The following is a 16,473-nucleotide window of genomic DNA, read 5'->3' on the forward strand; positions in this document are numbered from 1 at the left end:
TTTGGCACACTTGCCTTTACTGGTCAGTGTGTCATGTGCAGGAGTTGGGATGACTGTTCAGGACATTGTTTAGGCCACGTTTGGAATACTGCGTTCGACTCTGGAATCCCTTCCCTCGAAAATATGTTGTTAAATTTGAAAGGATTCAGAAAAGATTTGCTGGGATATTGCTGGGATCGGAAGGTTTGAGCTATAGGGAGAGGCTGAATAGGCTGAGGCTATTTTCCCCGGAGCGTCAGAGGCTGAGCAGTGACCTTATAGAGATTTAGAAAATCATGAGGGGCATGGATAGGTTGAATAGACAAAGTATTTTCCCCAGGGTAGGGGAGTCAAACCTAGAGGGGCATAGGCTTAACATGAGAGGGGTAAGATTTAAAAGGAACCTGAGGTGAAACATTTTTATGCAGGGGGTGCTGCGTGTACAGGAACAAGCTGCCAGAGCAAATAGTGGAAGGAGGTACAATGACAACATTTAAAAGGTATCTGGTTAGGTATATGAATAGAAAGGGTTCAGAGGGATATGGGCCAAATGTTGCAAATGGGACTATATTAGTTTAGGGTATCTGGTCAGCATGGACTAGTTGGACCAAAGGGTCTGTTTCTGTGCTGTATGACTCTATGGCCAAAATTTAACAGCCAAATCCAAAGTTTCCTTGAGTGATAGAAAAGGAATTATATTACTCACTGAACCCAAGAGAAAGAATAAAAATATGACATCAAACACACACACAAACACAGGTATGAAGTTTAAAAAGGAGCATGTTTCTGGTGCAAAGAAAGGGCAAGAATGTGCATCTTTTTAAAATGTCCTTGGAGTCCTTGAGATGTTAGATTTTAACGTGACAGTAGGGACAAAGTGTGGAATATCTTGAGTTCCTGGTGAACAGATTTTTCCCCATTTGCTTTATCACAATGCTCTGTTTCTCACAAGGCTGATAGAAGCAGGTATGATGAAAAGGAGGGTCACAGAGTTAGAGAGTCCTTCCTGTTTGTGTACCCATCCAGATGCCTTTTAAATGTAACTGTACCCACCTCCAGCACTTCCTCTCTTCCCAGTTCTGTGCTACAAATCCATTTTCCTTCTCTGTTTCACCCAAAAGCTGCTTTCCTGAAATACAGTTCACTTGTGTATTCCTATGTCTAGGATTTTTTTTTTACAAGTTAGATAATATTCAGAAAAATTTCAACCAAGAAAGTAAAACTTACAGAAAGGCATAAACTAAAGGTAGGCGATGAGTATTTCTACTCACCTGAGTTTCACTGCCTTTAGATAAAACGTTGATTCTAGCTGAGACTGTCTTTGTTTACTTCTATTAATAAAGCTGGCTCAATGTTGTCTGTTGGTCACTAAGTCAATCCCCTGGTACTGTTTTCTTCTTTTTAAAAAAAATTATTTTAGTCCATGAAGCATCTCAGATATTAAAATCTGAAGAGGGCTGTTGAACATTGATAGTCCATCTGCTGTCTGGATATCAGATAGACTGTCAATTTTCAACGGCCCTCATCTGATCTATCTTGATAGCAGATACATCTAAATAGCATATTAACAGCAATGATTTCAAGATGCTCAGAAAATTGATGAATGATGTATCCTTCCTCAATGATTTCAAGAAAGTTGAAAAATCAACCAAAGTGCATACCAGAGACCAGAGGTGTCAATGGCAACGTTAGATGATTTGATCACTTGACTTGGCTTGACGTATTGTCATGTACCTAAGTGCAGTGAAAAGCATTGTTTTGGCAGCAGTACAGGCAGATGCAGCAGGACAGGCAGATTAGAGTACACGAGGACACACGGATCAAAGCGTGCTTGGACAGAGCAAGGCATACGGGTTACACTGCACAGGAGGTGCTTGAAGTAAGATCAGTATTAACAAGATCAACATTATTTAAAGTTAGAAAGTCTGTTCATTCGTCTAAGAATGGCAGGGACAAAGCTGCTGTTGAACCTGGTGGTGCACGTATTCAAGCTTTTGTATTTTCTGCCTGATGGAAAAGGTTGTAGGAGAGCATTAGAGGGGTGGGAGGGTTTTTTGATGATGTTGGCAGCCTTTCTGCAGAAAGAAGTGTAAATGGAGTCCACGGATGGAAGATTGGCTTCCATGATGGTCTGGGCTGTGCACACAACCTTCTGTAGTTTCTTACGGTCCTGGACATAGCAGTTGCCATTCCAGGCTGTTATGCTTCCAGATAGTATGCTTTCTATGGTCACTATTTGACACAGGCAAACAGGTTGAAGGACTTTTGTACAGGACTGCGATGCCTAATTCACTGTCCACATAAAATTATCTTAATTCTATCTTGATACTGTTTTCCATCAACATTTTTCCAGCAGCCACTACATTATCTCTGGTAAAGGCAAAATGCAAATGCTGAAATCTGAAACAAAACACTAAGTGCTGGAGAATCTCAGCAGGTTTGGCAGCATCTGTGGGGAGAGAAACAGATTTAATGTTTCCAGTCTGATATGACTCTTCAGATCTGCCAGACCCTGCTGAGTTTCTCCAGCACTTTTTATCACATGGCCTTTGAGTTAGGTTGGTCAAAATTGTGCTGCGTAATAGTAAATCATACTATCATGAAGGATTTCATTTTAGTAACTCCCTGCTGAGGGCGTTTCTGAGTTAATGATAGCTCTGCTTGGCCTGGGGCTGTGGGAAGCGATTGCAATGTTGTTTCCATCAGGGATGTGAAACAGAAGACAAAAACTGAAAATTTTGGACTGCACTTGCAGCCTGTACAGGGCGAAAGGGAGCAGCAAGAATGTGATTCTGCCGAGGTCCTTAACTCTTATTAAGACTGTGTCAGAGAATGAGTTTGCCCCTTTATATCCTCTTAAACCAGATGAGACTCATGTTCCTCTGTTAAACGGCTGTTTATGCATGTGTGGAAGATGAACTCATCATCAAAAAGGAGTACATCTCCAATATTATTGTAAGAACAAAGGTTTTATAATGTTTTTACAGATAACAAGCTCCGAATCATTGATTACACATTTTCTCACCCCATCTCCATCCAATCGTATTTGCATAGTTCACATTCCAAGTTTGTGCTCGTGACTATATTATCCAACCACATAACTACATATTGAGATCACTATTTTCCCTACAACTGGGAGAAATTGTTTCCTGGGGCAATGGGCCTGTTCTAATGAATGTGAAGAATAACAGGGACTGGAAGAAGCAGGTTTAGATATTTTAACCAACCTGTTCAGGCATTTTAATACACACCTCTGCAGCCATGGGACTTGAACTTAGGCCCTCCTGTCCCAGGTACGTGACCTCAAGAGCCCTCACCAGGAGTAGGTTTAATATCCTCTAACCCCCATTGAAGGCTTCCAAATTGCAGGCTGTCTGTTGCCCGTTTCCAAGGTGCACCTTCGATAAGCATCCATTATAATTGGCATTTGTATGTTTGAAAACTATGTATGGATTAAAATCTAGGTGTTGGAAATTGAATTGAAATACTGTGGATGTTGAGGGGCTTTTCAACTGAGTCGCGCTTGATGTTTAAAGCTCCGTGGATCTTAAAAGGCACAAAAAAAGAAAATCGAACCGCTTCTGCAAGAATTTGGAACTGCGTGCCTCTTTAAATTGTGGAATCGAACAACAGCTTAAACTCGCTGTGTTGGGCAGCTCAGTGAGGCTGGGGCCAGATGACGTTGCTTTCGGAGCCAGTGAGGCGGTGCTGTGCTGTGTCTAATTTTCCCGTCTCTCCAGTCGCTTTTGGAGTATCGACAGTGAACACGGTCTAATCCCGGAGGCTAGGGTACAGCTAACCGGCTGTTAGACCAGCGCTGAGCCGCTTCGAGACTGAAGGAGGGTATAGAATGGCACCTCGCCAAAACCAGGTAAAATAACTATAAACAAATGGAGAGAGAAATGGAGAGAGGGCGGTGGGGAAGTTTAGTCCGAGTATTAAACGTCAGTCTCTTAAAGAAACACTAATCCATGTCAGTGTGACACATTGGGGGGAGGAGGGAGTGGGTTGAAAATTGCCCTGAAACCCGCGCTCACAGTCATTGTAGTCACCCGCTGTCTCTTACAGAAATTCCCCCTGGGCTCCAGCAGCTTTTAATGTGTTCCCCGAGTTGGGAGGCAACATGTGAAGAAGTAAAAATCTGTGAGAACGCAGCCTGTTTTGTTTTTACGTTAATACATTTTGGTGACTGCGACACTCCGCTGCATTGTGAGCCGAGCCGGTCAATAATCCGAGTGGGGGACAGTTTGTTGAGAGGACAGAGGGTTGCTTCTTGTAAATGCTTACAGCTCTTTGAACATAATAGCATTGAGGGGGAACAGGGGAAGGGGGTGTGCGTGGGGGCATCGTTGCGTTTCGGAACCTCTCGCTGCAACACATCGTAACAGTCGCTAGCAATTTTTTTTAAACCCAACAATGTGGATCTCTCAAATTCCATTTGAAGTGTACAGCCCTGGGGATGGTGTGTGTGTGTCTGTCTGTGCGCACATTGCACGTTAAAGCATTTCGATGAGGCGTGTGGATCAGCAAAAGCGACGCTGGGAACCTGCTGAAACTAACAGTCTCCATTCAGTGTGCGATAATTCACAGGAAGTGTTATCACGGTGACCTGCTTGGACAGACTACATTGCAGCAACGTTTCCTTTTTTTTACACTCCCGGGTTCTAACATCAGGGTGAATTAGCCTGTGATCTGTTTCATTTGCAAAGCCATTAAGGCGAAAAAAGAAACCGTGTGGAGGAAAGACATTGGGGAAGTTGAAACCGAGACGGTGTGCCTGGTGCAGGGTACATTTCTTGCCCTGACCTGGTATTTTTCGAGTTGGTTAATTGGTCTCGAGCTGTTTGTAATGCATCAGCTGGTATGCTGGGCTTCCAGGCTGATTTGGACACACACTCTCCCTCTCCCTTTCTTTCTGCATCATCCTAGTCTTCGGAAAATCGGGGAATGGATCCCAGCTTCTGGAATGTTGGATAGAGTAGTGAGCAGCATCACATGTGCACTGACCCTAGTTCTGGTTGAGGAGAGAGAGGGAGAGTGGGAAGTTCAGCTACAAGAGGACTGCCCCTTCCTCCCCAGTCCTCCTCAGAACAGGACAGAAATGCCGTCTTCTGCGTACATTAGGATGGTGTGTCTTGAGAATGTGATTATGGATGAAGGTACCAGAGTAGTGCGAGAAAGAGATTTGCCTGCACCGATTTATTTCAACAACAATGTACGAAATTAAAGTTCTTGATGTTCCAAGCAGAGTCAGGTATGATGGTGGCTTCTCATCCATCGTGGGATGATGTATCGTCACTGAGGCCAGGGCTGATCGCTCATCACTGGTGTGTGAGATGATGGTTGAGAGCTGCTTCCTGGAACTGCTGAAGTCCACATGGCAAAAGATGCTTCTGCGGTGCTGTTAGGGAGGGAGGTGCTGGGTTTTCTGTGAGTGAGAATGACAGAATCGAGATGTATTTTCAAGTCAGGATGGTGAATGACTCGGAGTGGAGCATGCAAGGAATGCTGTTTGTGCATCTCCCCACTCTCGGTCTTCTAGGTACTGTGTCAAAACAAAACCCCTGGGCAGCTGAATCTTGTAGATGGACACACTGCTGCTACAGAGCGTTGATGGTGGAGGGGGCCAAATGTTTAAGGGAATGGATGAGGTATCAATAGTAAATAAAAAACCAAAACAACTGCAGTTGCTGTAAATCAGCAATAAAAGCAAAGCAGTGATCAGAGATAATGGGAACTGCAGATGCTGGAGAATCCGAGATAACAAAGTGTGGGGCTGGATGAACACAGCAGGCCCAGCAGCATCTCAGGAGCACAAAAGCTGACGTTTTGGGCCTAGACCCTTCCGAAACGTCAGCTTTTGTGCTCCTAAGATGCTGCTTGGCCTGCTGTGTTCATCCAGCTCCACACTTTGTTATAACAAAAACAAAGTTGCTGGAAAACCTCAGCAGGTCTGGCAGCATCTGTGGAGGGGAAAACATCTGTCCTATATCTTTCACCCCTCAATTTAAAGTTATGCCCCCTCATGCTCGCCGTCACCATCTTAGGAAAAAGGCTGTCCCTATCCACCCTATCTAACTCTCTCTGATTATTTTATATGTTTCAATTAAGTCACCTCTCAACCTTCTTCTCTCTAATGAAAACAGCCTCCAGTCCCTCAGCCTTTCCTCGTAAGACCTTCCCTCCATACCAGGCAACATCCTAGTAAATCTCTTCTGCACCCTTTCCAAAGTCATAAAGCACTAATGAGTGTAGTTTCTAGACCTTCTAACTGTCGTCATGTTGTGAGAGCACTAGATAGGAACGTAATGGAGCTTATAGCAAAAACAATGTAATAGTTGTGGTCAACTTTAATCTTCTTTTGACTGAACCACCCGAACTGGAAAAGGTGGTCTAAAAGCTTCCTGGAGCAATAGGTTGAACCAACTGAAGATAAAATTATTTTTCAGAGAATTTGCATGTGTAATAAGACAAGATTAGTTAGTAATCTCATTGTACAAGACCTGCTGGAAAATAGTGATCATAATACAATTGAGTTCCATTTCAGTTTCATAGCAATGTCAAAATCCACATACAAATAAGAATCTTAAGTAATTACTGTTGTTCAATTTTGTGTGAGAGGAGAACTAGTTGTGGGTAAATGATTGGAGAGAATTCTGTTGGCTAGATGTTAAAGTGCAGTTGTACTTCAATGTCTCTGAAGCAGACATTTTCAACAACTTGGCCAGAACATTGTTAGGGGCTGTGACATTTGCGCTGCATCAGCACACTCTCACATTTATTGATATCATGAGGACCAAATCAAATTAGCTGAAGACTGGCATCTGATGTTGGGAACCTTAAGAGGGAACCCAGATGATTCACCAACTTAGTGTGGTTGCAAATACTTACTTCAGCCTTGAATTTTACACTCAGGATGGACATTGTCATAGAACATTAGTTATTTAATTATCCATCTCCAATCACCACCAGTGCAGCTGCAGAGATTTATTCTGATTTTTTTTTAGCTGTGGGATTGTTTGGCCCCCTCTGTTAGAGGGAAATGACGGACTAGTGGTGTTACTGCTAGACTGCTAATCCAGGGAACCATGACGATGTGGGTTCAAAGTCTGCGTTCAATAAAAATCTGAAATTGAGTCCAGTGATGATCATGAAAGCATTTTTGTGGGTGGGGGTGGAATATCTCCGGTTTATTAATGTCATGTAGGGAAGAAAATGGCTGCCCTTACCTGGTCTGACCGTCATGTGACTCCAGACCCACAGCAATATGGGTGACTCTTAACTGCTGCGCTCTGGGCAACTAGGCAGAAAATGCTGGCCAAGTCTGTGACACCCACAAATTACAAATGTATTTTAAAAATTGCAGTTTCTACTGTTTAGCTGACCTTTTCCAGGCTGCCCCACATTTTTTATTTACGTCTGGTGCTGCCTTGACCTTTTTCTAGCACAGCTCCGACGTGCTAGGATTGGCCTCTGGTTTGACAGTCACACGAGAGGTGTAACATGGGCCACGAGATTGTGGACTGGGCAGCTGTGTTGCTGCTGGTGGCTCGCAGAGCCTTGTAAACAGCCTGCTTTGTGTTGCCAGGTCAGTTCTATATTCATTCCTGTTTAATGGTGGTAGTGCCACGCGCACTTTGGAGCATTCTGTCCGCCCGGGGACTGGGCTTCTGTCTCCACAGGGACTGCGGACGTTCACTGATATCCAGCCTTGACTGTTTCAGTTATCTCTGCAGGAGGTGAGTTGCTGGGAAACAAGGTCCGGTTGTTTTTTTTTCTGATGGGCTGGCATTACCACCACCCCCCCCCCCCCCCCCCCCCCCCCCCGCCCCATCCCTCTGAGGGCTAGTTTGGTAGATGTATCCTAAAGAACTCTAAGCACTGTGGGTGGTGTGGTTACTGAGCCATTCCTCATAATGGCCGCTGAGGTTCTGCTCTTTCACCCAGTGTACAAGCAGTTCCTTTGCTGCCCTGAGTGCTGTTTCTAATTGATGTTCACTGTGAAAATCACTGATTTCATCGACTGAGGAAGCACAATATATTCTAAATCAGGGGAAGGTTCTTTGTTCATATTTTTGATCTGATGTCACAAGAGTTTTGGGAGTATAGAGTCAATGTTGAGGACTCCCAGCAATGCGCTCTCTCAACTGTATGTCACCCCTGGTGGGTTTGTCCTGACAGACCCAGGATTGGTGGAGGAGGGGTCTGGGACACAGTGCATATGTCTGTGTAGTGTACATTGCTTCACTATTTCTGTGGGACAGTTCTCTCAATTTTGACAAGTCTCCAGCTGCTGGTGCAATCAAGTCGGTAGGTTTGAATGGGTTCAGTATGTCTTTTGTTGTGCCTAGGGTCAGTGTGGAATGGTCTGACTTTTTATTACACTTTCTGCAGTGGCTGAACAAAACGGTGTGGCTTTCTGGGTTATATCATTGGCCAGCGCAGAGTCAGCCACAACACCGTGGGTCGGCTACAGTGTGCAAAAAAGGCAAATTTCTGACTATAAAGGACATTAATGGATCATATTTGTTATTTTGTGACAAACTGGTGGTGTCACCATTATTAGCCACACTTTTTTTAAAAAAAAACTCCAGACTTTTCCAATAGATTTAATACTAAATGTTCAGCTCTGATTTTGAATTTGTGTCATCACGATTTTGAATTCAGCAACACAGTCACTGCGCTTATGCCTGGAGCTTTAATTGCACCTAGCGTTATTCTCACTCTTGAAAAATGCTACTCTGGTGTTTTTTATTTGACATTTCTGTTAGATGCTTGGAATGGAATTTTGTACCAGTGCAAAAGATGACAGCAGGAGTGGACTGTTCACCACCACTTTTGAGTCCCATAAACCATTCATTTCAATCAGTGCTGATCTGTGTCTTACCTCAGGCTGCATCTCCCTGATTCAACACTGTTAAGTCTTTAATGGGATAAGGAAATTAACTTTAGCTGGTTCCAAGTTGAACACTGCTCTGAATCAGTTCAGAATGTCGCAACTTTGTTCGAGGGTGTCTGTATTCCTTTGCAATAAAATATGTTGCAGTTTTGATTTTATTTATTCCCATGGTACGGATACTGTGGGGTGGACTAGCATTTCCACCCACCCCTTATTGCCCTTTAACTCTATGACTTAAAGACCATTCCAGAGGGTACTTAAGAATCAACCATATTGCTGTGTATTAGGAGTCACACATACACACCAGCCTGGATTAGGATGGCAGATTTCTTCCCTAAAGGACATCAGTAAACCAGGTGGGGTTTTATGATCACTTATATGGTCATTTGATTAGTTTTTAATTCCAGATATTTCTTCTTTTTAAAAAAAACAAAAATCGCATTCAACTGCCATGAAAGAATTTGAGCCCTTGTCGTCAGTGCTTTGCAGTGGATCACTAGCCCAGCCATATTACCACATACCAGGTATAAAGAAAAACCATCCTTCAAAATGTTTGTCAGACCAGTGTATTTAATGACCTTGTGAGGCAGATTGCATGGAAACATTAGCCAAACAACACTAGTTTGAACTGTTGTTCAGTCTATCATGAAAGCCACGTCTGTTTTTGATCTGGAGTGTTCCAGTGAAGCCCAGCGCAAGCTGGAGGAACAACACCTCATTTTCCACTTGGGGACCCTACAGCCCCCCGGACTCCATATTGAGTTCAATAATTTTAGGGCCTAAACTCCCCCATGTCCCAGCCCCCCACCCCACACACCAGGCCTTGTTACCACATAGCCTGCCACAACACACCCTCTGTTAGTCACTAACAGTCCCCATTAACAACTGTTCACCCTCCCAGTCTGATCGTTAGCAACTCGCTTGTCTGTCCAACTGTCTTTCTCTTCGGGGGTCTTATCCTATCGTTTACTCCCTACCCCATGCACCTCTCTATTTTCTGCGTATAAACTCATGTTTTCCCAGTCACCATCAGTTCTGAGGAAGGGTCACCGGACCCGAAATGTTAACTCTGTTTTCTCCTCGACAGATGCTGCCAGGCCTGCTGAGCTTTTCCAGCAACTTTGTTTTTGTTCCTGATTTACAGCATCGCAGTTCATTTGGTTCTTATTCTGTTTTTGATCTCATGTATAAAATGTTTGCTATTTTGTAACCCTGTCAGATTTTAGCCATAAGAGATGAATGATGTCAAAAGAGGTTATTTGACCTGTTGTTCCTCTGCAACCTTGTCAAATTTTATAACATGCATTGCACAGCAGGTTCAAGAAGGCAGCTCACTGCACCTCTCGAGGGTAACTAGGGATGGATAATAAATGCCGGCCCAGCCAGCAACACCCATGAATGAATAAAAAAAACTGTTTCGATAGTCATGCCTTTTAAAAGGGAGTTTTAATTAATTACATTGTCTTATTCATTAAGTGTGTTGTGTTACATCCACTGGTTTTGTTGTTAAATTTTTATTTTCCCCTTCCATGTTATTACCACCGAAGGTCACATTGTCTTTCAACACCTTCAGTTTCCCCAAACTGATGTTGTGATCTCCAGTTTTTACTGTACTGTGTCACAGCGAGCCAGGGTGGGATTTTGCCTGTGTATGTCTGCACTCACATGTTTCTAATATGTTGGACTGGTATAATACAGTAGGAACTGCTAGTATTAAGATGAAGTTAAAATACATTTGGTCATTCATTTATACCTGGCACAAAATCTACACTTTGGTCAAAATCGAAGCATTGAATGGAAATGTGGCAGATGTTTAGTTTTGGAAAATCATTTCTCAGTATTAATGTGCTGTTTTTATGATTTCTGACGAGTTGGTTGTATCTGTCAGAAAGTTTGAATCACTGCCATGATATTATGGATTGGCTTTTTAGCTGAATCAGAAATTCCTGTCCTTGTATCCTATCTAATGTCTCTTATTACCTGCCCAATATTTAAACAAGTTGAATATGGAATGTAACAGGCAACCCTGTATTACCCCAGGCAAGATTTCTTTATGCTTTCCTTTTTGTTAACTACTGAGCACTTAAAATTAAATCATTTAGGTCTGACTGGATTAAATTGTGGTTTCAGAATCAACGAAAACAGGGACTATCTGCAACTTCAGCAGGAATTCCAGTGTTAGCTGATTCAAGAGATATGTGTAATCTCGCTTGCCTCACCATCTGCCCCTATAGTGAGAACTAGGATGACAGTGTTAATTACATTTGCAGAAAACCGATTTCAACAACTCAGCACGGTGAACAAATTGAGCAGAATATGTTAGATACCACTCGTTCGTGTCCAGTGACACAACACCACAGCCCCAGAGATGTTTCTATTGTAATAGACCAGATTGTGATAAATACTGTTACATCCAAAATCTCTCTTCTTTTCCCCCCCGCCCCGCCACCCCCTTTCAGTGCATGTTTTTAATCCAATAAAGGGAGATTTGAAGTTAGATTTTTTTTCCATTCCCCAGTGGAATTGAATCAGGCAGAGATATAACCAAGATCACATTGACAGCAAAGACCCCTTACTTCAATCACATATACCTCCATATGTCACTGGGACACGGTGTCATGGACAAATGCAAAGTTCTGTGGTTATGGGCATGTAATTCCTGGGCATTTTGTGACCACAGGATTATAATGGATCTAATTGATACTATTTCTGTTGCTGGGAATTGCTTCTGAGAAGAGTCACAGTCCGAGTTTCTATTTCCAGCTCGATATTCTATTGTCGGAAGAACAGCGGTTGGCGTAGGTCAGCAGAAAACGGTGGCATGCAGTATAAGGGAAATGTGCCATCTCCAATGCTGAAGGCGCATCAATGCGGCCCTGTGTTTGCACAGTCAGCCTGCTTCCAGCAGTTTGGTGTGTGAGAGGGGGAGGTAGCAACTGCAGATTCATTTGGATCTTCCATTAATTTAGAACTGGCCCAAGTAAGCTGCATGCTTTGGAGGATTCAGATTGACACTTGTGCTTTTTCTTTTAGTTTTGCAATGATATATTGCCTTACATTTCAGCTTCACTGCGATTAATGTAACCATGGAGAAGTGGGTAAGGCAGATGCTAAAAGCAGCAATTGCATCTTTGACTCCTGTATGTATTGTAGACATTCCACTGGGCTTTGATTGAAGCCACTTTGTGGCAGGGTGTGAAGTAGATTGAATAAAAAGAATGGGTTGAATTTGTAGCAGTGACCTCAATTGTCGTCATAAGCAGGAATGAAATTTGCCAGGACGTGTTGTATAAAACAATCGATACAACAGGATCCTTTTGTCTTTGCAACGAACGACCCAATCAGGGTTCCATTCTGTCCTAAGCAGTATCTGGGAAACATTTGTTCCCCAAAGCAGGTTAATGTGCTTCAATTTTAATATAATGCATGTCAACTATTTGTGCTTTTAATGCAGACCCAAATGCATCTGTTTTCTTAGTGTTGGTAACAGATCATGTTAAAATGTCGCACAAAGGAACCTCATACTGGCCATAGTACAACCCGACAGATGGCAAATACATCACTGGTCTGATTTAGTCCAGCCCGTCAAGGTACGGGTGAGCTGAGGTTCTGCACTCTTCTCAGAATTGTAAAAAAAAAAATTTCCTCAGGAATTTAGATGCCTTTTGGATTGAAGGAAGAAATTCCCTCTGGTTCTGATTCTAAGGGGATCAGAGAAGAACTTCCTAGTTTTTGCTCAAGTTCTTTTTTGGCTGTGTGAGTGATGATGGACGAGAGGGGGAGGGTCCATAATCACTAGGTTCTGAGCACCACGATTGGTGACTGGAGTGGACTCAACGACAAGGTGGTCCCTCAGCAGCATTCAGATAAATAGTTATTTGATTGTAAACCACCAGAAAACAATGCATGATTGTTAGAATGAGGTTCTTTTGTGTAACATTTTTAATGTAATGGTGGCCAGGACACTAGGTACCTCTCCGCTCTTCAGAAATAATACCATCACTGATCATGTCTAGTGGAGCAGACACACGAGGGCCTCTGTAATGCTGCATCCAAAACAAAGGCCTCTTATAACGCAGTGTGATGTTATTGAATGAGAGGGCAGGCTTGAGGAGATCTAAATTTAAAAACCAAAAGAACTGTGGATGCTGCAAATCAGGAACAAAAACAAAGTCGCTGGAAAAGCTCAGCAGGTCTGGCACCATCCGTTTCAGGTCTGGCAACCTGAGGAAGGGTCACCGGAGCCGAAACGTTAACTCTGTTTTCTCCTCCACAGACGCTGCCAGACCCGCTGAGCTTTTCCAGCGACTTTGTTTTTGTTGAGGAAATCTAATTTTGTCCTCCCTTCCTATTTCTGTTGTTCTTCTGCAGCACTCCCTCAGTGAATACAAACCTAGATTATGTGCTCAGGCCCTGGAATCCGCTGCTGCCATTAGTCACTCGAACAAGGTGCTGGGACAAAGCCAAGTGAATGTGGTAGGAGTCTGATGTCGAGATGAGCAAGGGGATGAAAACAAGAAGAGATTTCTTTCAATGAAGATAGAAGTTGTGTCAGATGTGGCTCAGTTTGTCATACTTTGACTTTAATTCTGGGTCACTAAGTTTGTAGGGTTAGGCCTTACTTTGTACTGGGGTCATGCCACAGGTCAATCCTGAGGGAGGTCCATGCTGTTTGAGGTGCTATCTCTTCGAAGAGATGTTAAATTTTTGGGGTGGCTCAGTGGCTAGCACTGCAGCCTCACAGCACCAGGGACCCGGGTTCAATCCCAGCCTCGGGTGACTGTCTGTGTGGAGTTTGCACGTTCTCTCCATGTCTGCGTGGGTTTTCTCCGGGTGCTCCAGTTTCCTCCCGCAGTCCAAAGATGTGCAGGCTAGGTGGTTTGGCCATGCTAAATTGCCCGTAGTGTTAGGGGTGTGTGGGTTTTAGGGGGAGGGGTCAGGGTGGGATGCTTCAAGGGGCGGTATGGACTTGTTGGGCCGAAGGGCCTGTTTCCACACGGTAGGGAATCTAATCTAAATAACGTCTGTGTGTCTCTGTTGCACTATTTTTGAAGAAGGGCATTGGAGTTATACCTGGTCTTAGACTGCATTTATCTGTTGATCAACTTAAGAATGTAGGAGCAAGATTAGGCCATTCAGCCTTTTTGAACCTGCTCCACTATTCATCATGATCGTGGGTGATTAGGTTGTGATCTCTGCTCCAGTTCTTCCTGTTTGCGCCCATCATGCTTGGCTCCCTCAGCAAACTCTGCCATCCTGAATAAATTTAAAGATACGGTCTTCACTGTCTTCAGGAGAAAAAATTCCATACTCTCATAACCTTTCCAAAGGGAGGAGAAACACTTTTTAAAAAAAAATTCTTCAAAAGGGAGACCGTTTATAACCCTTGGTTTTAGTCTCATTCAAATGCTCAATCCCTTCAGGATCTTCAATGATTCAGTAAGATCAGTTCTGGGTCTTCTAAATTCCAGAGAGTGTAGTCCCAATCTAGTCAAGCTTTCATCATAGGGCAAGTCCATTATCTGCTTTCCATCTGTCCAATGTGGAGGCATTTCCCTGTCCCTTCCCCCGTAATTCTCCGATTGCACAAACTGTGCAGGAATTTACTTCCGAGGGTCATTGGCAAGTTGGCTGAAAAGGGCAGGTGGCTGGCAGCTGAATTTCAATGCGGAGAAACGTGAATTTTGGTAGCAGAATCCTGGAGAGACAATACAGGCTCACCAGTACAACTGAGGGACTACAGTAGCAGATAACTGTATGTGTTGGCAGCATCCAAATATCATCACTAGATAAGCAGTGGTAGAGAGTTTGTCTCTGAATATGCAATGTGCCAATTCTCTTTGTCCCTGAAGTATTTCAGGAGCAGAGGGCCTGTAGCATTCATGTGCGTGATTCTCTGAAGGTGGCCAGGCAAGTTGAAACAGTTAAGGCTGATAGGATCCTTGGGTTTATAAAGAGAGACACATGAATACAAAAGCAAGGAAGTGATGCTACACCTCTGCAATTCATTGGTCAGACCACGTTTTCGGTATTCTGTTCAGTTCTGAGCACTTTATTTAAGGAAGGACAGTAAAGCCCTAGAGAGAGTTCACAGGTGATTTATTACAATGGTACCAGGAATAGGGGATTTTAGAAACTAGGAAAGATTTAAGGAGGTTAGACTTGTTCTCCTTGGACCACGAGAATGTTAAGAGGTGATCTTTTCAAGGGATCCAAAATTATGAACAATTTTGACAGGGTCAAAGGACTACACACAAGCAGAAACTGCTGGAAAAGCTCAGCAGGCCTGGCAGCATCTGCACAGAGAAATCAGAGTTAACTTTTCTGGCCTGGTGACCATTCCTTCCCGCAGCAGTTCTGAGGAAAGGGTCACCAGACCCAAAGCGTTAACTCTGATTTCTCTTCGCAGATGCTGCCGGGCCTGCTGAGCTTTTCCAGCAGTTTTTGTTTTTGATTTGCAGCATCCACAGCGCTTTTGGTTTTTATCCTGTGTCCATTAGTTGGTGTCAGTAAGTAGGGGGTCATCGTTTCAAGATCCTCAGCATGAGAGTGAGTTCTTTGTACGGAGAGTTGTTAGGATTTCGAATGAGCTGCCTGGGAGAGTGGTGGACGAGGATAACATACCCAGCTTGGTTTTGAAACTTTGTATGTATTTGAAAGTGATGAATGGGGCTTGTTGGGTAGCTGTTTGAACAGCCAGTGTAAGGTTGAATGGCTTCCTTCTGTACTGTAAAATTCTATGATTCTTTGTACATCATAAGCTCCACTTCCTATAGATTTGACATCAGTCCAATATACTCTGTGCCGATGATCTCTTGTCCAGTTTAACTGGATTTTAGAAATGACTTGGCACCGTCAGCTGTCCAACAGAGCTAGTTAACACTGGGATCATTTAATCCGACTTGAGGCCAGTGACATGTGGAGATTGTTAATGTGTGACTTGGAAAGGGTTAATGGAGTTATAGAGGTCTACAGCGCAGGAAGAGGTCCTTTGGCCCATCGAACCTGCACCAGTCAAAAACAAACTGCCCAGTTACTATAATCCCCATAGTCAATCTGATTTCCACTGTTTCCTAAATGCATGCCAAGGGGAATCAATTTGGAGTTATTCCTGAATGCTAACAGGGTAGAGATTAAAACAATGCAAAGAGTTATCAGGAGAGCTATAGGACAAATGGGTTTTCCAAATCAATCTCAACCTTCATGGAGGAGTTAGGCAAGTAACTAGTAAAAATAAGGCATTAAGTGTGATGGAAATAGAATGCATCTATGCTAGAATGTCAGACAGAACTCCTCATTCTGGCTGATCTATCTTTTCAATTTAGTTGTGTCATCACGAGACAGCCAGCTGACTTCACTTCGGTTTCAACTTAGTGTGCGAAATCAGGTATGTACCTGCCGGTGTGGGATATCTGAACTGAAGTACCACTGGTGACAAACAATATATGGCAATATTCAGAGATTCTTTCCACTTATCTGGGTCTTTGTCCTTCTGTATCTAAGATTTGCACCTAGGTATTTTGTATCTAAGATGGTGCCGGAAGGGGTAACATTGTAAAACTTGTCACTGCACTGCTATACTTAAGTACTCATGA

The 16,473-nt window shown here is 43.3% G+C and overlaps 1 protein-coding gene across 3 annotated transcripts in view; it reads left to right on the forward strand.

The window, feature by feature from the left end:
* Positions 1–3,109: 3,109 nt before the first annotated feature.
* dusp14 (dual specificity phosphatase 14) overlaps positions 3,110–16,473 on the forward strand; it is a 77,966-nt gene continuing 64,602 nt past the window's right edge. The window contains exon 1 of one of the 3 annotated variants that reach the window (XR_007250047.2): positions 3,110–3,850. The gene's annotated coding sequence lies outside the window, so the exon portion shown is untranslated. Of the gene's footprint in view, positions 3,851–16,192; positions 16,266–16,473 lie in introns of those variants that run through there. The other 2 variants (XM_048557111.2, XM_048557112.2) reach the window with 2 other exon arrangements.

Source organism: Stegostoma tigrinum, chromosome 27 (genome assembly GCF_030684315.1).
Source record: "Stegostoma tigrinum isolate sSteTig4 chromosome 27, sSteTig4.hap1, whole genome shotgun sequence".
In the NCBI taxonomy this organism is placed as follows: domain Eukaryota; kingdom Metazoa; phylum Chordata; class Chondrichthyes; order Orectolobiformes; family Stegostomatidae; genus Stegostoma; species Stegostoma tigrinum.